Here is a 24,339-nt window from a genome sequence, read left to right as displayed (position 1 = left end):
ACCATGCGTGGGGAGCTTGAAGTTCTTCACACTTTACCCTGCTTGAGCGAGACAATGGTTGGTTTTGTTCAAGGTCTGTGTGACTGGGATACAATATTCTGTTTGAAGATGATGTGGGGAAGCTGAGCCAACTGGATGGAGCTGTGTCAGGGCAGGTTTAGGTGGGATATTAGGGGAAAGTTCTTTCCCCAGATGATGTTCTGGCCTGATGGTCTGGCAGTGGTCATGGTCCCAAGCATGTCAAAGCCCAAGGTGCATTTGGACAACACTCTCAGGCACAGAGTGGGATTGTGGGATGTCCTGTACAAGGACAGAAGTTGGATTCAATGATCCTTGTGGGTCCCCTCCAACTCAGGCTACTCTGTGATTCTGTGACTCAGTGATAAATACTACAGCAGAAGGTTCCAACTAGGCAAAGCCCTAGACAGGATATGGCTTTCCTTTTAGAATTTTTCCCTTCAAAAAGGGTTGGGATCTAATCCATGCTTTTTTCTCTGCTAACAGGATAATGTTTTAGGCACCTAAGCAGAAGTGGTGGCATATAGGATTTACATATTCTTCAGCAGATGGGGAAAACCAAATCAGCACAAGAGACCCAATACTGATCTTCTGAAGGTTTGACCCTGAGAATTCCTTTGGGTTTCCCTGGATTAAGATGGCAGATCATCCTAAAAGGGGGAAAATTCAGCAGCAACAAAGCTTTTTGTTGCCAAAGCAGAAACCCAAAGCCCCTTCCTTACTTCGTGAGACTAATGGTATTCTGCCTACTGGGACACAGACTTTCCGCTGGAAGTTTGGAGCTGGAGTTCCTTTTCCATCTGAGCATGTTTTTCCTCACTTAGTGTGATTGAATGTGTTGTCCTTAGGGGACACATTAATTGAATTCTCTATCAGCCTCTGCTTTTAGAACAAGGAGGGCCCAGAGGACGGATTACCAATAGGGGTTCTGTGGCTAAGGTGATTAAAAATTATTTGGCCGTGGAAGAGAGAATGTTGTTGTTCTTCACTGTGTTTCTCAGCAAAGAGATAACACTGAGACTGACTACAGGGTGACAGGTCATACATGTTTAATTTGATCAGCCATAAAAAGAAACTTGCAGTAGGGCTGCTCATTGGGAATTTAATAAATAAAAGTTAATATCACAGCCCAGTGTAATCCCAAGGATAGCTCTTCATGAACTCTTCTTGGAACCTAAGCTATCAAAAACTTAAGATAGGAGGTGATTGTCAAGAGCAGAAAGGCAGAATTCTCTTTTTATATGATGGAACTCGGGTGCTGAGCACTGATCTGTGTTGTGCTCACAAAGCTTGTGTGTCAACAAACCATAGAATCACAGAATATCCTGAGCTGGAAGGGACCCACAAGGATCGTGGAATCCAACCCCTGGCCCTGCACAGGCACCCCAACAATCCTACCCTAAGCATCCCTGGCAGCGCTGTCCAAATGCTCCTGGAGCTCTGGCAGCTTCAGGGCCATGCCCGTTCCCTGGGGAGCCTGGGCAGTGCCCAGCACCCTCTGGGGGAAGAGCCTTTCCCTGATCTCCATCCTAACCCTGCCCTGGCACAGCTCCAGCTGCTCCCTCAGGCCCCAGACTGCTGCCAGACTGTTCTACAGCTGTGGAGTAGAGGCTCAAACAAAATAACCCAGCCAAAGCTGCCCCAGGTCTCCTTGCCGTGGTTGTGGCGGGTGCTCTGTTTATCAATCTCCCCTTATCTCTTGGCACCTCCCTGCTGGAGCCATAGTGAATGTGATGGCTCTTTGTGCTACTGGAAAATCCTTCAGGTGCAGCTGTTTGGGTGAAGGCAGCTGTGAGGGCACAGGCCCTGCCCCAGCTGTGCCTTGTTCCTCACAAGGCTGTAAATGAGGCTGAAATACAGCGTGGGGCTGTAATTTGGGTAGGGATAAAAAGAGAAGGGGGGAAGCTGCAAGTCCTTAAATCTAGATATGGTTTCCCAGAGTCTTGACTTGCCCCCTGGGCTACACAAGAATCTCAGGATGGGCTTTGTGTGCCTGCTGTCCTAGGATGCTGCTGGAGGCCCCCTGTTCGTATGCCAGGCTCCCTGTGGTACTGGGCTGCAGGGTTTTGTCATGATCCACTGACCCTGCCAGAAAATGCTTTAATGTTTCTGGTTCTGCCTTAAATGTGCAGACAGGAAGGCAGGTACACATCCTGCTCTGAGCCTGAATACTGTAAGATTACAAAATGCCTTGTAGGGGTTTAGGCTGTTTTATTGAAATCTGTGGTTTGTTTTTGCCTACTTTTCTCAGGAATGCACTCCTGGGAGAGGCGCTGCACCTCCTGCAGCGTTGGAACCTGAGGAAATTGGCCACCAGGAGCTGTGATTTCCATCTCCTGTGATCCTCCAGCTGTTCCAGCTCTCTGTGTGCTGTGAGTATGGCATTGCTGAAATGATAAAACACCTGATGCGGACAACTCTCAGCTATTTAATCAGTGCACTGAGGGAAAGAGTTGGATATAGATGCCATGGTAGACATGGTATTTCTGAAAGTAAGTTAAATTATTATCCGTTGTTTTCAATTTAGAAACGATGGTGAGAGGTGCTTCAGCCTCATTTGTATGAGTTCTGCTGGAATTCTGCAGTCAGAATGGACCAGTGCCATCTCATTCGGTTTCTTGCTGTGGTGGATACTCCACACACAAACAAGGTTCCTTTGTCTTCTGAATAAGTTAATCACTAACTAATACTTGTGGTTTTTGCTTTCCTTATTGGAAGTTTCTTTGCTCAGTAAAACTTTAGGCGTGTCTTTAAACTGTGTCTTTCAACTGTAACTTCAAAGCTTTGTTTCCATGTTTGTGGCAGGAGCAAAGCCTTGCCTGTGTAAAGTATCCTGAAACAACTTGAGCAGAGATATCCACAAGTATAGCTTGAGCTTCTGAACTGAAGGGAGTTGTGCACAATGAGGGGGGTGGAGAAAAGATCCCTGCAAGAGGTGGACTGTACCTTTAAAAGCAGCCTAAGAAAACAAGTCATTTCCTCATGCTGAGCCTAGGCCTCTCTGTTTGTTTTCAGAGAATTATTGCTGCCTGGGTGTTTTAGCTTGTAAAATAATCACATGGGAACTCAGGGGACTGACAGTGCCATAATCCCCCAGGTTCCAATAGCAAGTTGTCTTTGCCTTGGCTGTTAATGTTTCATTTTGCTGCTCCCTTTGATGCAGAGAAGAGCCAAGTGCCAGCTGCCAACACTTGACTTTCGGGCACCTGGACTGTCCCATCAGCACTTGCCTCAGGAACTAGGTTTAAGTTTGTCTAGCCAAGAATTCCATGATCATGCTGAAGCCAAAAATCCTTGGTTGGATTTGGATTTCTGTGGCTAGGAATGGACACCTCTGAGGCAAGACTGTAGAGTGGGACTCTGAGATTGTCCTGTTCTTACGGCTGCCTGTAGGGAAGGTAGGCAGGAACGAGCAGAGAACAGGGCTCAGTTGGACAGCCAAGTTGAGAAGCTGTCAGTGTTTGTCAGATAATCTTTTCAGAAATGAATTTGATATGACATGGTTTTTCCAGACCTCTAGATAGAGCTGTCTCTTGGGGATGCCAAACTTCTGTTTTTCAGAGGCTGTGAGCACTGAGCTCTTAACTGCAGTTTTGTTTAGAGGTTAGGGAGCATTTCCCCCAGCTTAGTAAAGAAAAAGTCATACATAGCAAAATTACTTATTTTAGGGTTGGTGTTAATCTTGACATGAAATGGTTTAACCTAATCAAGCAATGCAATGTTTTAATAAAGCTGCCAAGAAAGAAGTAAGGGCTGTGGTTGTGCTTGCTATTGCACAGAATAAATCTTTCAAGCTCTGCACAGAAATGGGCAGAAAAGAAGACAAGCTGACTCTCCTATTTCTAGCCTCAGCAACATCTCAAGGCTTTAGGAGTGGCTGCTGCTCACAGAGTGAGGAAAGGTGGTCATTCCAACCTTCCCCAGCAAGGTGACATTGTCCTGTCCCAAAGGGGACTGCTGGAGCTCTAAAAAATTTGAGTGGGAGTCTGTGACTTGAGGTTTAACTTGGTCCTTGCTGGATAATACATCCTTGTTGGGGCATTCCCTTGACACTTAACCCATTTGGCTGCAGACTCCCCACCCCTTAAAGTGTTCAAGACTGGACAGGGCTTGGAGCAACCTGGGATAGTCGAGGGTGTCCCTGCCCATGGCAGGTGCTCGAAGGTCATTTTCAACCCAGCCCAGTCCGGGATTCTGTGATTTGCTGTAATATAGTTCCCCTTCCTTTCTCTCTTGCCAGGGTTTCCTGCAGAAGCTTTATATAAAGCCAAGCCTCTGGCTGGGGTTGCTCCAAAACCATTCATCATCCTCTGCCTGGAAAGAGATGTGTTTCTATACCATGTTTCTATCCATCTTCAAGGGCTTTGAGCCCAAAGGTGTCTGTGCTTGTGGGCTCCTGCCAGGTGAACTGAAGATTGTGAGGAGATGAGGAGCACGAGCACTTCTCTGCAGGTTCCTCTACTCCACCTGATGGCCACAGAATTCTGAAGGTTGGAAAAGACCTTTCAGATCATCAAGTCCAGCCATCAATCCAGCACCATGTTCACCACTAAACCATGTCCTCAAGTGTCACATCCACAAGGTTTTTTTGAGCACTTCCAGGGATGGGTGACTCCATCCCTGTCTGGGGCAGCCTGTTGCAATGCTTTACAAACCTCATTGTTACCTTCTGGGTGCAATTAACAGTTTGGATTTATGGTGTTTATATAAGAGTTGTGAAGAGGAGTTGTCTTTGTTGGCAGTTTAGTGTTGTTAGGCCTTTGGCTGAGTCTCACACTAGGAAAGGAGACATCTGGCAACAGCAAACCCCACTTTTGTTCTGTTCCTCATAATTAAGCTTTTGTTTACCTTGATGTTTTCTGAGGTATTATTAGTTCAATTTTTGGTTTTAAGCCTTTCCTAGGGGAAAAGTGGGTTTAAAGTGTGATTTAAAATCAAATTGGTTTTTTTATTCAACTGTGAGTCAGTCGATTGCATTTTGCAACTGCATACAAAGGCCTTAATTTCAACTCTGAGTAAGAGGGGATATTTTTTTGTGCTGTCTCTATTCAGCTGTCTCTATTCTTTTAAAAAAGGAGCTCAGTGAGCTCTCCTGGCTTCAGGTGTGCAGTGACTTCTGTGAGAATGCAGCTGTGGTCAGAGCTACTGGTCAGGACATGTAAGATAAGACTCATGAAATAAAACTAGACCCCCTGCATTAAAAGGAAACTGTAGTTAAGTCAGGTGCTGAGCTCACTTGCTATGGCATCTGGCATGGATCTGTCATTGCTTAGCTGGGGAGCTGAGCCAGCCACAGGCAGCTTTTGGAAACAAATAGGGGTGAAAAAGGATTTGTCATAAAATCTTCACTCTTCAAACAAGGGTGTGCAAGTGGCCAGCATCTTTTCTGGACATTTCATGATGTTTTTTATGAATTGAGCCAGAGTGCAACATCGTCTCTGTTGTCCACACACGCACATCCAAAGCTGGTCCAGATGCTGCTCAAGGCAAGCTGGCTTATCCATTTCTTTGGGGAGGGATGTATTTGAGCTCTGAGAAATGCACATCAAAAGCTGCAGATAATCAACATCCCCCTCCAGTGAGAAGATAAACTCCATGTTCTTGGCATTTCTATGTGTCCGAGAAAGGGCTTGGGTGAGGCTTGTCAGCTGTTCCCTGGTCAGGGAATGAAGGAGGCTGCAGGACTGCTTCCTGCACAAACTTGATTCCAGCCCTGGTCCTACCTCAGAGCCATGGGTGTAACTGGTGAGGCAGTGTCACTGTATGGGTTTTATCTCATCTCTCAGATATCCTCCCTTTGAACTCATGTTGTTTAAGCTGGAAGGGATCGCCCAGCCCAAACCCGCTCCTGCAGCAGGGTCACTGAGAGCAGACTGCCCAGCTGGGATCTGAATATCCTCACAGCTGGAGATTCCACAGCCCCTCTGGGGGACCTGTTCCAGTGTGTGACCAGTCTCGTGGTCAAAAAGGGTTTTCTTGTGCTCAGAGGGAATTTCATGTGTGTGTTTGTGCCCCATTCCCTCCCATCAGGTACTTGGGCACATGGATATGATCATCCCTGAGCCTTTTCTCCAGGCTGAGCAGTCCCTGCTCTCTCAGACTGTCCTTATGTGAAAGATGCTCCAGTCCCTTCATCCTCTTTTGGTCCTTTGCTGGATTTTCTCCTGTAAATCCATATCTTGTACAGTGGGAGCCCACATTTAACAACACTCCTCCAAGTGGAGCTTCCCTACTATTGGGTACAGAGGCAGGATCTCCTCCCTCCTCACCCTTCAGTCTCTTCAGAAAAGGAATGAACTTGTGCCTTTCATTTACAACCATGGTAATAATTAGGAGTACGAACAAAAAACCCCACTCCAAACCCAGCTGTGTAAAAAGCATTATTTCCAATGCAGCTGGGATATGGTTTTAAGTATATTTTCATGGACAGACTTCTTGACTCAGAAAAGTACAGGGAAAGAGAGGGAGAGACTGGAAACTACTGAACACAGATTTTTTGTGAGTGGTGTGCATTGCAGTGATGGGCTGTAGGGGGGAAAAATGCATTTGTTTTTATGAGAAAATAACTAGGGAAGGAGCAGCAGGGGAAAGGGAGTGCTACAGGAATAAATGGCTACAAGGAATTGGAAAGTCAGATGCTGGAAAGGGTGAGAATTTGTTCTGGCTAAATGAATGGGTGGAAAATACTATTGTCCAAAAGTGTAAACTCAAAATATTGCTATTTTTAGACTTGTTATTTCTGTTTGGTTTTTTTTCTCAGTGGGTTATTTTGGCTCTAGTGACCTGGAGGTGTGATTTTGTAGATGCTTAAGATACGGCAGCCAAACTTAATTTGCAGAGCAGAGTCTGGTCTTTGCAGTGACAGTACCACTGGTGTGATTTTTTTTTTTGTGTCTTGGTTTGAAAGACAGGTATCTGCCAGGGAGGGGCAGGGCCTCTCTGGGAATGGGGAATTCCAATCCCTTCCCTCTAAATTATTATAATTTAGAAGATTAAAGGGGCTTTTCAGGCAGGACTATGGGGAAAGGAATAACAGTTCTTTACTAGTGAGTATAACAAGACAAACAAACAACAACAACTACAGCATTAATAATAAACAGAACCAGGAACCTCAAGGGGCTTTGTTTCACAAAGCCCAGGGCAATCTGATCTCTTGGGATCCCGAGAGCACCAAGCTGGAGCGGTGGAAACTCCGGGGCTGGTGGCTGGAGAGGCAGGGGGTGTCCCGGCAGGCAGGGGGGTGCGGGGCTACAGCGTAGCTCTAAGAACAGTGCTGGAGAAGCCGCGACTCTCGGGCAGGGCTGGCCCAGCTCCTGCAAGGCAGGCAAAGGAGTTACGAATTCCTGGGCACACGAGCAGGTGATGGTAATCTCCCAGGACCGGACTTTCTGTTGACCGTGGACTCCTCCCGCAGCAAACCACAGCCTGACCGTCCTGGATGCTGAGAGCAAAAAAAAAAGAACAGCCCCCAGCTCCCCCGGCCGTGTCCTTCCCCAGCCCCCCAAAACTCATGTGATCTTCCCCCTCCCTCGGCCATGTCTTTTGTGTGGGTCAAGCACCCTCTAAGTACTTTGTCTCTTAGCAACTTATGGGAAAAAATTCTATAGGGGGGGGAAAAAAAAACCAAACCTAACCCCCAACATTGTGCCACTCATCCTGTCCCTTAACAGCTTTCTTACCAGCACCTTTCAGGCTTTGCTCTGGGTAAGTTTTACGCATCCAAACAGACTACCTAGATCAATGGAACATTTCTTCTTGATGCAGAGGATGACAGCTTTTTTTTGTCAAGGCTCTTGGTTCCTGCTTCCTTTGCCATCAGTTGAACCTGTGGTCTCTGCAGCATTGATGTAAATTTGCCTTCCTCAAAGCTTTAATTTCTGTTTTGCTGCTATCATAGGAGCAACAGAATTCTTCCATGTGAGGGTGGTAAGGCCCTGGCACAGGTTGCCCAGAGAAGGTGTGGCTGCCCCTGGATCCCTGGAAGTTTTTCAAGTTTGACAGTGCTTGGAGCAGCCTGGGACAGTGGAAGATGCCCCTGCCCATAGAATGAGATGAGCTCTAAGGTCCCTTCCAACCCAACCCATTCTGTGATTCCAAATATTCATTCCAGCAAGTGTTTACTGGCTATTACATCTAAGTTGTGTGTTTACAGATTCTGATCGTGTTTCAGCTGGAGAGCTTTAACAGTGGAGTCCCCCGTCTCAGACCTGCCTTTTGAAAGCAGTGTTATATTTAGCTGTTTTTTATTACTGGCAACTTCAGCAGTTGAAATTGGACCTTGGGGCTTCAAAGCAGCTGCTTGGTTAAGGAAGCGTTGCTGAATAAAAGCTCCCTGCTCCGCTCCCCTCCCCCTGCTTTACTACACTCCCAGCTGTGTGAGCCCAGCGGCAAGGAAGGGAAGTTGGCCTTGAAGTGAATCTAAAGAGGAAAAAGAGTGGGAAGAGGAGAGGTGGAGTCAGCCGGGGAAATGCAATAGCAGCCCGCAGCGTGGGAAGATGAGAAAGCAGCAGCAAAGGCACTGATGGTTCAGTCTCTGTGCGGGTGAGCTCCGCGGAGCAAGGGCTGAATAGAGGGGAGGACCAAGGAGTTTAAAGAGTGAACACACTCAGTGAAAAGGCAGGGATTATGCTCCTGTTTCTTTCTGGAGTAACAATCAAAGGGAAAAGGTGAGGGGTACAAGGAGGAAGCGAGTGAAATCAGTGCCAAATTCCGCTTAAAATACGAGCCTTTAAGAAACAAGGGGTTGTGATAGCTGAAGGACGCTTGGAAATGTCTTTGGTGTAGTGCAGGAAGCAAAGAATACTAAACAGGGAAACAGGGTTGTGAGACTCCTGTGGGCACAATACTCTCATTTCATTATATTCTTATTTGGGTTGTGTAACTGTGCTCTAAGCTGTACCTGGCAATACATCTTTTAATCCTTAGTGTAGCTAAGTGTTTCTGTATTTCATGGCATGAAAGTGACTGTCAATTTTTATTTTTTTTTTTAATTTAACTATTTTTTCCTAAGGGATTAACAGAAACCTGGAGACAATAGGATGGTATTTACTTTCTGTAGCACTCCTGCCTTCAGTAGAGAATAGGGTGGCTTTTAGCCAAGTCTTACACGTTCAAGTTGAACTCTGCATATTTAAGGCAGCTTTTGGTAAATAAATAGGTTTTAAAATGCATTGAGTAAAAATATCAGGCTTAGGTCACTTTGATCTGCTAAAAATGACTTGATGGCAACTTTGAAGCCTTCGAGGGAGTTGAAAGTATGTAGAAAAGGAAACAAAATTGGGATAAGACTTTGTTTATATCTTTTGGGGTAGTGCAGTACCTACTCTGCAGTCCCATTTTGTCAGACCATCATGGGTACAATTAGTCTCTGCAGTTACTAATGGCTCTCACCTTTCAGTGAGGGAGTATTTCTTGCTCCCTTTGAACCAGAAGAAGGTGGAGCACAGAAGTGGCTGGCTCAGCTTTTCCATGCTTGAAGCAGACCCTCAGTGTGGGGCCCTGTGCCTCAGCCAGCATCTTACCACAGAGACATCTCTTTTATCTGAGATTTATGGGGCTGGCAATAGGGCTGGGGTTGAGTGGTTGTGCAAACAGGGTGGCCACTGGGACAGGGCTGGTTTTTGCTGTGCTGTAGTGCAGCCCTTCCAGTGCAGCTGTATCGCCCCTTGGTTACCAAACCCACAACTATTTAGGTAGTCCTGGGTAACAGCAGTGCTTTGCTTACCCTTTCTTTCCTTTGGCAATAGTAACGGACCAGTGACTCACTAGAAAAGACACAAAACTTTCTTCCAGAGATTTTCAGAATTTAATGTGACTCTGAACTTCATTCTGCCAGCTGAGTACTGCTAAAATCTTTCTCATAGGCTCCCTTTGGGTACTGGAAGGCCACAATTTGATTACCCAAAGCCTTTTCTTTTCCAGGCTGAACCATCCCAATTCTCCCAGCCTTTTCCCTTAGCAGAGGTGCTCCAGACCTCTCACCATCTCTGTGGCCTCCTCTGGACTCATTCCAGCAATTCTACATCTTCTGCTGTTGGAGCCCAGGGCTGGGGGCAGCTCTGCACGTGGGGTCTCACCTGAGCAGGGCAGAGGGACAGAATTCCCCCCTCCCTTGCTGCCCACACTGGGGGTTCAGGGCTGGGACAGGTCCAGCCCCCCCCCCCACCTGTACCCCCAAGTCCTGCTCCCAGGGCTGCTCCATCCCAGCCTGGATTAATTCTGGCCATTGCCTGGACCCAAGAGCAGCACTTGGTCATGTTAAACCTTACGAGGTTCCCACAGACCCAGTGCTCGAGCTTGTCCAGGTCCCTCTGGATGACCCCATCCTTCAGGTGCGTCCCTGCCCCTCACCTTGGTGAGCTCTGCATGCTCCAGATGAGCCGATGCTGTTTGTGTGGTTTATCTGCAGGTTTGCGTTTTCCCCTTTTGGATCACCAGCTCTATTTTCACAGGGACTTGCTGTTTATCCTAATTTCTCTGTAGGCTCAATGAGCCCACACACTCCACTCTCTTCTTGCCTGCGTGTAGCAGATCTACTCCGTGAGTAGAGCAACGCTGCTGTAAGAGCAGCTTTCACCATGCTGCAGCTCAAGGCTTCATTTCCATATGGCTGGCTTAGAAGAGAACAGCTTTCCTTGGGCTTTCTCTGGTGGCAGAATGCCAGGCTCCCCCACCTTCCTGCTGGGGCTGTGGTGGCTTGCTGAATGATAGGATAAATCCACTTCTTTTCCCCTCCTTCCTAGCTCTCTGCTGAAGGCTTCATGCAAGCCCTTCTCTCTGAAAGGCACGTTAGAAGCCTCGAAATGCATAAGAGTATCAAAGTGTGACGTGAGAGAGTAATCTACATAATCAGATTTTGGGGTTTATCTAGGCTTTTTGTACAGAAAAGGCCATGTATGACATGTCCAGTGCTGAAATCTGGACTGTGACCTCCTCTTTTCATCCCTTTTTTGGTTTATTTAGCCTGCAAAAAATGTCTCCTTTTGGCCTGTTATGGAAAAAAGTATTGGAGGCCGGAGGGGAATTTGAAGTGACTCTTCAAGTTGCAAAGGCCCAGAAAAGGGTCCAAAATAGGCCCAAAATAAATGAGGTGGATTTTTTTTAAGACAGAGTATCCATGCTAGCAAAGAGGTTCCTGATTAGAAATAGGGAATAATTCAGCTTGTCTGATCTGATGAGCTTTCAGGAGACAGTGGACCAGCTGAATCTGGATTCGGATGTTATCCATTAGGCTTGGCTGATTTTAAAGAAGGATTCTGATGGATGGGGCTGTACTGTAGGTGGACTCAGGACACCTCCAAAACATTTTCTCTTTACAGTGGTCCTGGTAATGCTGGACTGGGTAGCAAAGTGCTGCCTTTCCGGGAGGGATCAGTAGCACTGAGGTACATTTTGTGCTGGATCATTTCAAATTTGATGCAATCCAGTGAGCTGCAGCTCAGACTGGGCTCACACTGACTTGTCCTCGAGGTCTCAGAGCAGATGGTGAGAAGGTAAAAAGGTGACTCTGGGCAAGACAGGGGTTGGCAGCCTTTGAGATTAATTTTTTTGAACAAACAACAGCATGAATGGGCACAAAAATTCAGGATGCCATAATGCTTTGTGCCATCTGTGACCTATTAGTTTATGATAATGATGAGAACAACTAGTGTTTAATAACTCACTGCCTCAGACAACCTGGGGAAGGGTAAATCCAGAGTCATCCATCTGTGCTTTGCTGGCACTGTTCTTGGGGAGGATCCTGGAAGTTGTATCCTTGGAGGGAGCAAGGAATGAATACACAATGATTTCTCTAGCTGAACTTGTTTGTGAAATGCTGGCTTTTCCCAGGAAAGCACATACAAAAATAGCAGCCAGCCTTCTCTAGCCATGGAGCATATGTCTGTAGGCTCAGCTTTGAAGTTCACCAGTTGCTGCAGCTTCTCCAAAGAGGTTAAAATGCTTCTGTAGTGGAAGTGACCTGAGCACTCGGGCTCATTACTGCATTCCCCCACCTCTAGGCTGCTGCTTGGAGTCTGGGGCATTTAAATGAGTTGTCCCAGATGGAGTCCTTAAATTCTTCAGTGGCTCTGCTGCCAGTGTGGGAGAGCTCAGCTGTGCTTCCTGGGCCGGTTTTGTGTCCCCAGCACAAAAATCCTCGCAGCTTGAGCCGTGCATAAACCCCACTGTGAGCACTGCACATTCTTTCCTGTGCCTTCCCCTCTCACCTGGCTTATTCCTCAAGCCCTTTGATTTGGCAGAGCTTTACCAACATGCATAGAAATGTAGCTCCTTCTCACCTCTGCAAGGTCTTGCTTCAGCTAAAAAACCCTGCATTTATTTTTCAACTCTCCCGAGCTGAATGTTTTCTTCTGCAACATGGAATGACTCCTGCTTTTGGCTGAAGTCTGTGTTAGGCCATTATAGAAATGAGGCAGCTGCCCAAAAGCCTGCCAAGGGGCAAAACCTACTTGCCATTAAAGCTTTTAACAAATGAGATTGGTAGGTAAGTCCATGACCACCTGGGCTCCTGTGCAGCAGGATTCCTGTGGACATCAAAACCCTGAACAAGTCTGATGTTTTAGAAGTGACCTAATTGAAAATACAGCCAGTAATGTCATTATCATCCGGAAACAGCTCACCTTCTGTTGCTTAATTATATTTTCCTTGTAAACTTAGTCTGTTTCAAAGAAGCTGCCTTGGATGGCACACAGGGTTTCCCTTTAATTACTGCTGTATGGTAATTGTCATGTAATTATGCTGTTATGAATATAATGTGCATGTATTATTGTGGGGCAGGGATTTTTGGCATGTAAGCATATTTTTAAAGTGTTATAGATGTTCTCTACACAGCCCTTTAATGGCAGGAGTCTCTCACAGCCATGCAGTGTTTTAATTTTCCAGTGTTTAAGGTCTCCTGTAATAATGCTACTTCATCATCCAGTCAATACTATGGGAATTACACTACTTGCTTGTGGTGAGGTATTTAATGATCCTCATCATACTTGCAAAATTTGCTAGTGCAGAAATAAATTGGTCATCATGATAGCACAAGGGGCAATGCCTTTAAGCAGAAAGAGTTGATTTAGATGTGATATTGGGAAGAAATCCTTCCCTGGGAGAGTGATTAGGCCCTGGCACAGGGTGCCCAGTTGTGGCTGCCCCTGGATCCCTGCAAGTACCCAAGGTCAGGTTGGACATTGGGGCTTGGAGCAACCTGGGACAGTGGAAGGAGTCCCTGCCATGGCAGGGGTTTGGAATGAGATGAGCCTGAAGATCCCTTCCAACCCTACCCACTCCATGATTCTGTGATGCTACCTTTGTATTCACTACTTTCCTAGACAGGTCAGGACCCCAAAGAGGTGACAGAAAAGGTTTTGAATCTTTTACTCCAAAATACTCCATGAAGGGTTGTAGCACTGGAAACCTGAGCAAGGAGCTGATGTGGTGAAGTTATTGATGGCTGAGTGTGCTGAGCACTGTAGCATCCAGCTGCTTGCAGGTGGAAGTTTGGGAGCACAGTAATTTGTGTATCATTAACCTTCAGTCACAATTTGAATGTGCTTGTGGTGGGTTTTTTTTTTTGTTTTTTGCTCCAGGATGTTTCTTACTAACTTACTATGTGAGTCCCCTGCTGCAGTGTGCTTTGTTACAGAACTTCTTGGTTTATCACAGAATTTGTGTTTCTTTCTAAGGTGTTTTCAGAAGTTTTGGGTCATGTTGAAGGGACAACAAAAACTTTGGGCTATGTTTAAACGCTGGTCCCTGAAACAGCAGTGAAACCCTTGCTGCCCTGGTAATAGCAGAGGAAATCATTCCCAGAGATTCCTGGCTGGTGAAATAAACCACAAAGAGGAGAATAACCCATTTGGCAAGACCTTGTGCACAAGTACTGTATGATGGGTGATTGTAAGTTGCCTGGGAAAGGCTTTCTGAGCACACTGTAGTTCCTGGAATTAACATTTTCATCCTGGATTTCTGTGGCACATATTGTACAAATGAAAGTTGTATCAGGAAAAATAAATCTTCAGTTTTGTGCTAAACGCACAAACGCTACTCTTGTGTTATATTCCCAAATTTAGCAAAACCAAAGTGACTAGACAGAACACAACTGCATCTGCCTGTTTACAATGGAACCAAGCATGAGGCAATGAAGTATGACTAAACCGTGCTGGCAAACGCATTTTTATCCTGAATTAAATTTGTCCGTGGGCTTTGGCTCACTGCTCTGCACAAAGGGTGAAACTGGCTGTGCAGAGGACAAAGAGCTCATCAGGCGCACACGGAATCGCTCCGACATGCGGCACGGTGGCTTTGCTGAGGCTGGCTTTGCTGCAGACGTGCAAGAGCAGGCTTGATAAGTTTTCAGTTGCAGCTCAGGCACCAGGCAGATAATGCCATGCGCACTCAGTGTCCTGTGTTTGGAGCAGGGTAGGTGATAACCAGGGTCACTGTTTTCCTGTCCATTACCCTTCTCAGGCTGGTTACTTACTGTTTTGCATCTTCCCTTCCACCCTGAATTTTTTGTTGCTGGAAGTGACAGCAGTGCTTAAATAATTTTATCCTTTTAATACTTTTTTTTTCCCTCAAGGCCTGTGTGTTTCCTGGTCTGAATCCTGAGATTCTGCCCCACCACACACACGCACAGCACAGCCCCTGCAGTTTGCTAACCCAGCATCTCTGGTACGAGGCTTGCAGGAGACATGAACTGAGCCTTACAGGATGTCGAGCTGCCAAAACAGCCAAGGACTTCCCCCAAGGCTGGAGGAGCAGCTGCTTTTTTATATTGAGCCAAACTCTTCTCCTGTGTGATGTGGTGCCCTCTGAGGATGAGCAGGTTAATCCCTTACAGATGTAGGAGCTATGCCCTCTTCACTGATAAGCCAGTGTACCAGCCAGCTTTCTCCAAGGTGATCATCAAGCAAAATATCTGATTTCTGAAACATGATCTGCTAGAACTTCCTTTTCATCTGGCATGGCTGGACCTCTGCAGCAGGACTAGGGAGAAGGTGAGGTGAAAAATCTTGTGGGTTCAGATAAGGACAAGGAGATCCTTCACCAATCAGTCATGAACAAAACAGACTTGGTTTGGGGGAGATTAAATTATTGCTAATTAAAAATGGAGCAGCATAATAACAAACTAGAACTAAAGTTTAGCCCCCACTTGCCATTCAGAAACTGAGGAAAATGTTTATTGCCATTCTCTTTTTTCCTTAGTAACAACCAAGACGCATGAGCCTCTTCCCCAATATCTGACTAAACCGATTATCTCCAGTTTTGCACTCCTCTTCTACTCCTGTTGCTAAGCTAGAAATGTGCAGTGTGAAATGCTGCTAAGAGGGCTCATTTACGCTCACCGGGGTTGTATTGGCAACAATTAATTACAGCCGTTGCCAGAAGTGACTTTAAAGCAGCATTTTTCAGGTGAAGAGCACTTTGAGCCAGCAGGAGCCCCTTGCACCTGTAGTTCTATGTCCTTTTCTCTGGGAAAGGATTGTCTCTTCCCTGTTCATCCCTTTGTGGACTGGATGTTCTGCCGGCGGTGGGATGCTCACAGGCTCTCCACTGACTGGTTTTTGTGCTGTGATTATGTCTGTTTTTGTAGGAGTGGCAAAACCCAGCAACTTTAACAGGAGATGGTCCCTTCAACTGCGGTGTCCAGAAGTCTTAGGGGTGGGCTCAAGCTGATGGAAAAAGGGAGTTTTCACCCAGGGATGAAACTGGTGGGAAGAGGGGAGTAGCTAGCTTTCCCCAAACAATCGTTTGTCTGTTCTCTCCAGAAACAGAAGGCTTCATTTCACCAGCAGCCCTCCCACAACTTATTTGCTGTAGTGAGTGCTGCACTATGACAAGCAGTGCCTTCAGAGTGGCTTGGGAATGCTGGAGCGATTGCAGGGGCCTGGCTGTTCTGATCCCCCCGTCCTTGAACACGGCTCCAGCCTGCAGTGCTGGCAGTCAGCATCTTCTGTTTACACTGTGAGCTCCACCTTCTGCCCTGGGAAGAAAAATGAGGAGAGGAGGAAGCAAGAAACAGCTGTTGGCTTTGCAGTCCTGCTCTTTTTGATCCTTGCATCCTGCTGTTTGATTCCACCTCCCGCCTCCAATGCAAAGGATAATGCTTTCCCAAGTTCTCTTACACAGATTATTGGAATAAACCTTCCACATACTTTGTAAATAACAACGGTGTAAACCCACTAAACTTGAGCTTTCTTTTTACCTCTACTCCTCTTAATTGCATGTTGTGGTAGTTTCTATCAGTGTAATAGTGTGCAGGTGCGGGATTGCCCCTTTCTGACCTTGGGATATCATTCCTGGATGCCTTCCACATGGGAGTGATGCAGTTGTATCACCACAGTTACAATGTTTGGTTTGATCGCTTGCTTAGTACCTAAAAGTTCCTGCAGTGTTTTTTCAGGTGTTAGTGTCCAATTCAAACCTCCATTCTCCTCCCAAATATCAAAATATGCCAAATAGGTCATGTGCAGCTGGAGCAGAAGATTTTTATAAGCCTTCAGTGGGAGTTGAGGCTGAACACCTTTGAAATGTTTAGGATTTCTGTTCCCTCTCCCCTCACCTTCCTCCAGTCATTTGCAATTCATGTGGCACCCGGGTGATGAGTCTGCAATTGTTACTCGGAAATCACTGAAACATTAAAAAAGAGCTTGAGTATCTATTTTGCCCCAAAACTATTCCTGTTTTATGAGCTTGGAACACAAGCTGCTGATGGAGTGAATTTGAAAACTAGGTCTCACTCCATTCCCAGGGATTTGCTCCCCAGAGGTGAGTTGGTTTTGAAGCAGAAGGTGTGTGTATTTGACACTAAAATAGAGTAGTTTTGTTATTTGTTTCCTCTTGCCCTTGAAAATAATTAGTTAAAACCTTTTGGGGAAACATTAACAGTATAATTTAAATAAGCAGGGATTTTTTTCCAGGCTGGCAGAAAAGGGGAAGGTGTCCCTGCTGTGCAGGGGATGGAACTAAATGGTTTGTAAGGTCCCTTCCAGTCCAAACCATTCTATGATTCTGTGATCCTATGGAGAAGTCTGGTGATAACTGTGCCTGTGGAAGAATAGTGATCTGAAGCAGTTTAAAATCTGAGGTTAATGCAGCTCAATTAGAATTATGGAAATATTTTTTCTTTAACTGAGGAATGAAGGGATTTATTTTGAGCTCATTTTTCTCACAAAAAGCATTACCCTTAAGCTATATATGTAGACAAGAGATTTATAAAAATAAGAAATAGACAGAATTTCTGAGCTGATGTACAGGATTTGTCAGCAGAAGTAGCTGCACTTTAATCATAGTCCAGTAACTGCATGCTGTGCATACAGAATCCCAGAATGGTTTGAATTGGAAGGGATCTAAAAGCTCATCTTGTTCCACCCCCTGCCATGGGCAGGGACACCTTCCACTATCCCAGGCTGCTTCAAGCCCCAGTGTCCAACCCAGCCTTGGACACTTCAGGGATCCAGGGGCAGCCACAGCTTCTCTGGGCACCCTGTGCCAGGGCCTCCCCACCCTCCCAGGGAACAATTCCTGCCCAATCTCCCATCCATCCCTGCCCTATGGCAGTGGGAAGCCATTCCCTGTGTCCTGTCCCTCCATCCCTTGTCCCAAGTCCCTCTCTACCTCTCCTGGAGCCCCTTTAGACCCTGGAAGGGGCTCTGAGCTCTCCCAGCCTGTGGTGCTGGACCAGGGCACAGGGATTTGAGGAGAGCCCTCCTGAAGCAGACCCACCTCACAGGTGTGGTTCCTTTGGCTCTGAGCAGGTGACACTGCTGGTGACAAGTGTCCATAACTGCATGAGCAGATGAATCCAGCAAGAGAAGCTGCTCCATTGCGCTGCACCCCAGCCAGCTGCCAGCTCTGAGGATTTTTGTTTAAATACCAAATAAGTTTCCGTAGCTGACAGTGTGCTAACAGGCATGACCTCAAATTGGCTCAAACAAGCTGTTTGTAGGACTGGGTGTGAGCACTTTATTTAAATATAAGTTGCAAGTGTTGATGAAACCACATCCATTCTGCCCAGCAGTCTCATTAATTGTATTCGTTAATTGGATTTTAAATCAGAATCCTCAGATCAACAAAAAAGTGTGAGGCTCTCATTTTTCAACAGCACAAACAGTAGTAAACTCTATCAGCTCTTCCTATTGGGATATAATTATCTGATTTTGTGCTTTTTTTTTTTTTTTTTTTTTTTTTTTTTTTTTTTTTTTTTTTTTTTTTTTTTTTAAACTCCATATGTGTTGTTTTGTTGAACTTGCAGCCACTATTTTGTGAACCGTTCCCAGCTCATTACTGAATGTGGAGACTGACTTCCAACTGCCTTAGGAGGATTTGGACAGCACTGCCATAGCTGAGATTTGAAGTTCAGGACTAAAATACTTTAAGCCCTGTGTCAGATGCGTTTTGAGTAGGGCTCAGTACTGAATCACTTAACCTCTGCACCCAGGCAGGCATAAATCCTCTTTTTTGACTTTTATGGGCCCAAAATGATGGTGGCCAAACTGGACATTTGTTTTACATGTACTAATGGGTAATGAAGGAGGTAGGGAGAGTGAGCTCTGAGTAGTGCTGTGCCCAAACCAGAGAGAAGAGACTTTTAATCTGCTCTTAGACCTGCGGGCCTTTCCCTGGCATACACTGGACACAATCCCTCAGCCTGCAGGTGAGGAGGAGAGTGTTCAGTGGGACTTTGGCTTCAATGGCTAAAGGAAAACAAAAAGGTAGAAAGAGAGAGGCAAAAAGGGGAAACCCAAGCCTTGTTTAGCACTGCCTGGCCCTCCTGTGCTCAGCAGTGATCATACCCGATGGAGTTTGTGCTTCAGCACAGGCCATAGCTGGATCTGTTGCAGCCTGTCAATTAATTCAGTTCCTAGGATTTAAGCTGGATCCCTTTTCTGTAAATAGGAATGAACTGTCAATCTTAGTCTCTTGTCCTGTAGAAAAATACATGGACTTAACTCTTCACTTCAGCCAGAGCACCTGGATATAACACTCTAGCAAAAATTTTGTGTGTTTTGGCACTCTCTAGTAGAGTGTGGCTAAGTACTATAACTGCTTTTAATGGAGTAACTTGAGTCAGTGGCATTCTGGAGGAGCTGGGGCACTGCTCTGCTGTGCTGTCCTCCATCAGGTTCAGATTTTAGTGGCTATGACAATTTGCCTCCATTTCAGGCTCTGCCTCTTGCTCCTCCAGGTAAGCTGCTTTTTGAGCTCATAGCTGAAGTGCTGGGGAGCTCCCTGCCCTGCATTTGGAGGAGGATTCCCATCTCTTAGCAAGTGTAAAAGCTTAGCATTAGAGCATTAGTGCTGTAGTGGAAGGAATTTGAAATGTTCTTGCTCTTCCCTTCTGCTCTTGGGGAGCTGTGAGGAGGGAGCCCCTGCTGCCAGCTGGATGAGCTGGTGTGCATCTGGTGGCACATCTACAGGCATATCCTCCAAAAGGCTGAGAATAAAACAAAGGATTAGAAAGAAATCCAGAGTGCTGCTCATACAGATTTGTTGTGGCTTTCATTTGGCGTTCCTGGGATATGCAAAGAAAAATGTAATTGGATTTCCAAGGAAGGCAGAGGATAAGGGAGCCAAGGAGGCCTGTCTGGGGAAATCTGCTTTGGTGGTACAAGGGGACACTGGAGGCAGGGCAGGTGGAGACATAAAAGGGTTGGTTCTCCTTCAGGGCTAAACAGCCCTGACTCAGGATTTGCTGCCTGGAAAGTAACGCTCATTCTAGGTGGGTGTTATGTTCTGGATCAGAAAACTTAGGCTGATCTCAGTGGAGAAGAAAACATCTTTGTCAAGTGAAGAATGTGGTGGAGTGGCTTCTGGCAATGCTTCTGAATTCAAGCAGTAAACACCTTGGCATAGGTCATGACTTGCTGCTCCTCCTCAGGGAATGGACCTGGTAATCTTGGGGCTCTTTTCCAGCCTTAGTGATTCAAAGATTCTGTGACACCATTTACCAAAAGCCTTGAAAAGACTGGCTGAAACAGCAGGGACTCAGGGAAGGAAAACAAACAATGGCAACTGTGAAGCAAACAAGGAAAGAACAAGCACAGGCTGAGCTGGACGAGGAATTTGAGCTGGCTCTGGGATGAGATGGTGTGTGAGCAAACAACTGCCCAGAATGTGCTGGGCTCTGTTACAGCCAGAGAGAGAGCTCTTCTTTCCAGATTGAGACACCCTGTTGGGCTGGGAATGTCCTCTGCCTCTTAACTTTGGTGGGGTAAATGACATTGGAAGCTTGATGATCACAGGTACTCCATCATGGGCCCTTCTAGTTGCCAATGACCTGTCAGGTAGCAGAAAGTAGCACAAAGTCAATTAGCAGAAAATGAAAAAGCACATGTGTTGCACCTGGAGGGGCTTGGATTTCTGAGCTGCCACATTTCTGAGCTACTCAGAGGAGGAAGCTCTCTGGATGGATGGCAGAACAGTACAGGTTTTAAATTCCCATTTCTACAGACGCACAAAGGCACCAGATCTGAGCTTAAAAGCATCATCTACTTTGCAAGCTTGAAATGCAAACAAGAGGTTTCAACTTCTAATGTTTTCAAAGGACATGGGCAGATAGTGACAGTACAAGGGGCATGGTTGGATCAGATGTTAGGAAAAAATTCCTCCCTGGGAGGGTGGGGAGGCCCTGGCACAGGGTGCCCAGAGCAGCCTCTCTGACACTTCCCTGCAAGTGTCCCTTAAGGCCAGGTTGGATGAGGCTTGGAGCAACCTGGGATAGTGGAAGGTGTCCCTGCCCATGGCAGGGGGTGGAATGAAATGAGCTCGAAGATCCCTTCCAACCCAACCCATTCTGAGATTTTGGAATTCTACAGGCACAAGATCATGGACACAAATCAAAACAACTCTGGGATGCTGAGCTGTGCTGTTGTGACAGAGCACGAAGGGCTGGAATGCCCAGACGGCTCCCTAGCTGGGGTGCCAGCTTCCCTTGAGCTGTAATCCTCTTTGTATCTTCAGCCCTCACTCGAGTCTGCCCGTAGTACCTTGCTTCACTGTACAGGAATAACCCCGTTTCCTCCCTCTGAAGCCTGTCGAGCGTGCTGACAGCCCCGTGTCAGCTGGTTGTAGCTGGGCTTTGTTAAACCCAGGCGCTAATTCCCTTCGGTTCATCTGCCTGACTCCAGTGAAAGCCATCAAACAGCAGGCGCCGGAGCTCTGCCCGGGATTTGTTTGCGAACGTAGACACTTAATGGTGAAAAAAGGTATGCCAGCACTTCCCAGCCTGGGGGGAGCAGCTAAACCTGTGCCCTCAGCGCTTTGAAACCCTAATTAAGAGTTCGGGAATGTTTGGCTGCTGAAGCCTGTTAGCATGGCAGGGAAGGGAGATTGTTTTCCGTCATGTCAAAGATTGTGACCTAATTACCTGCTTGAACATTTGGTGTCATGTACGATGGGTGATGAAGGCAGCGGCCGGCGATACATCCTCACCTTGGGAGGGGTCACTGTAATTGCTCATCCAGGCTTTGCTGCAGGGACACAGCGGAGCCCTGGAGATCCCGACGTCTGTTCTGCAGCTTGGAAAGGAAATGAACAACAAAGCTTCTTGTTTCGTGCATTCCTGGGCTGTGTTGCTGCTGCAGTATCCCAGCAATGTGTGAGGTGACTGAGAAATATCTGTCACATGCTGTTTGTACTTTCATCCTCTTCCCAGGAGTGAGTGCTGAGCAATGGCCCTGCTTCAAATGTGCACAGTCTCCTATATTAAAGCCAAGAGGGACACACAAAGGGATATTCACCCAAAGCTGCTGAGGAACATGGGTGAGCAAAGTGATGCTGTTTGAAGGAGGACAGGTTTGTGGCCACCAGAATTTAATGTGGTTTAGGTTTGGTCTGTAGTGCAGAAGAGTTTTCAAGCTGCCAGAGAAAGGAAGGGTGTGTAGTTAAAAAACTCTTAAAATTAGATTAGGGGGCAAAGGAGTCCCGTTGAAGTGGGCCCTGCTTCCCTGTAGTGCTTGAAAGCCTTTCCTTTGTTGTCTGCTGCCAGAGTCCTTTGAGAAGCTTCCTGCTGAACCTGTTGGGGGCATTCCTGGGACAGCCCTTCCATTAGCGGGACGGGAAGACACTAGGGTAAATCCCTGCTATGCTGCCAGCTGATCCCAGCCAGGAGGAGCACTGCTCCAGGGATTTAGTTGGCTTGCTGCTCCAGAGGGCTGGAGGTGAAGAGACAGTGTGAGTCCAAGAGGTTCATGCAGATGTGCTGGAGACACTCCTGGCTCACTCCTCTGTGGTAACTCAGGCCAGGACTGTCCTGGTTGGAGTGGAGACCCTGGTCTGTGGGTGGAGGTGCCAGCTGGGGCTGCTCAGGACACCAAATGCTCATTCTTTTCTGCTTACTGACCTCCCCCAGGTGAGGAAGGGACTGACTCTTGCTGGTCCCTGCTGCTGTGTCAGTCCTTTAGGAACAGTTTCATTCCCAAAGGGGCAAGACAAAAGCACTGACATGTAGGGGAATCCTGCAGCTGCAACAAGCTTGAAAAATCTGTGCTAAAAATTATTGGTGATTTTTTTTTTTTTTTAACAATAATTTTGTTCTGAACTGGATTTTTTTTCAGATTGCTGTACCAATATTCATTTGGAAAGCTCAGGGCTTAAATATAAACATAAGGGTGGGAACAGATTGTGTTTCTTTAAAGGCTATAACAGGAAGGTAATGATGCCTGTCTTGCTGTTCTAGTACGGAAGGGATGGAGTCCATTTCCCTCACAGCAGCCTGTATGGTGCTGGTTTGGATTTGTGACTGATGCAGTGTTGGTAAGACTGGGCTGTTTTGGCTGTTGCTAAGCTGTGCTGGGGTTGAGTGAGGAATAGCGAGAGGGCACAGCCAGGACACCTGACCTGAACCAACCAAAGGGATATTCCATGCTGCATGAGGATTACATCAGGTTGCCCAAAGAAGCTGTGGCTGCCCCTGGATCCCTGGAAGTGTTCCAGGCCAGGCTGGACAGGGCTTGGAGCAGCCTGAGATAGTGGAAGGTGTCCTTGCCAATGGCAGGGGGTGGAATGAAATGAGCTTGAAGATCCCTTCCAACCCAACGCATTCTGTGATGATATGATGTGCTTAGCATTAGGAGCTTATGGAATGTAGGAGGAAGGGGGGATGTTCAGGTAAAACTTATTTTCATAGGGAACAACATTACACCTTCTAAAAATCTACACACTCTCATATTGCTTCTTTGATACTAGAGGAAAAGTAGAGGCGGAATGACCTGCTGCACATCCCTTCAGCTGTGCTAACATCTCCCCGAGCCTGACCTCGGGTGAAAGCTACATTCTTCTGTGAGAATGTTTGCTGTAAACAATGTACTTGTTATCAGGGGAGTTAAAAAGAGGCTTGCTGGATACTGAAGGGAACGAGCACTTGCCAAAAGATAAACGCCCAACCATGCCTGCTTCCCATTCCGAGGCTCAGGGAAAATCACTGCAGCACCAAAACATCAGCTATATTGACAGCAGCGTGGGAATTACTTGAGATGTAGGGGCTGTGCGTGCTTCTTCCTCTAGCTTTTTTAAGCCTTGGTTGGTATGCTGTCCACAGCAACCCAGGGCATCTTGCAGAATTCCAAATCCTTAGTTAAATGCAGCTGCACTCTGTGAGAACTTCTTTTTCTGGCAGTTAAAAAAAAGGGGAGGGGTGGGGGAAGGGAGAAGAGATGGTAAAAAAAAAAAAAGCAGAGATAGAAAGGATTCTGATAAAAGAGAATGTCTTATTAAAGGGATTCAGGAGCAAGGAGAGTAAGAAGAGATTGTCTCATGGGAGATTTTGTATGGAGTACTTGGAGGAGAGAACTGCCCCAGGGTTGGGAGGTTGAATCTGTTAGGTTTTTTCTTTAATTTGGGCAAACGGGAATTGCTACAGTGCCTGGATCAGTATTGGGCACTGGACAGTAGCAGGGAGACCTGTGTGGGGCAGAACATGACAGGACATCTGTCTGTAGCTCACTCTGTAAGAAATGGCACATCTCTGTATCAGTCTCAAAACTGTAGGCTGGACCACATTCATGGTCTCATACCAAAGGAAGATGCAAAGGAATCACCTGGTATCTGCTGTTTTTTACTTTTTAGATATTTTGGTGGATAGTTTCATCATTTCAGGTTTTTGCTCAAGGCAGGAACACAAGATTCCTCCACCAGCAGCGTATGTGGGGCTCTGTCTCTTGCTTGCTAATGTCTGCTTAAATTTTTTTCACTTGCATGAATAAGGCAGCCTAGCAAATTAGAAGCACTTCGTAGGCATTATGCTGCTGTTAATTATGTAGGAGCCCAGACACTATTCACAACAGTAATAGGAAAACTACCAAAGCAAATGCAGCAGTCTGAAATGCCAAA

At 46.5% G+C, this 24,339-nt stretch overlaps 1 long non-coding RNA gene across 3 annotated transcripts; it reads left to right on the top strand.

The window, feature by feature from the left end:
* The first annotated feature begins 1,887 nt into the window (after positions 1–1,887).
* Positions 1,888–21,022, top strand: LOC120755274 (uncharacterized). 3 transcript variants are annotated; one of them, XR_005701701.2, is made up of 3 exons: positions 1,888–2,191; positions 2,270–2,510; positions 4,259–6,962. It is a non-coding gene; the product is annotated as an uncharacterized LOC120755274 (long non-coding RNA). The 3 variants fall into 3 exon arrangements; XR_005701702.1 differs by lacking the exon at positions 4,259–6,962 and adding an exon at positions 18,263–21,022 and having other exon boundaries at positions 1,929–2,191; positions 2,270–2,390; XR_005701703.2 differs by having other exon boundaries at positions 1,929–2,162.
* Positions 21,023–24,339: the final 3,317 nt, after the last annotated feature.

Source organism: Hirundo rustica, chromosome 7 (genome assembly GCF_015227805.2).
Source record: "Hirundo rustica isolate bHirRus1 chromosome 7, bHirRus1.pri.v3, whole genome shotgun sequence".
Lineage (NCBI taxonomy): Eukaryota > Metazoa > Chordata > Aves > Passeriformes > Hirundinidae > Hirundo > Hirundo rustica.
The sequence above is the reverse complement of the archived record's forward strand: the minus strand, read 5'-3'. Positions and strand labels throughout refer to the sequence as shown.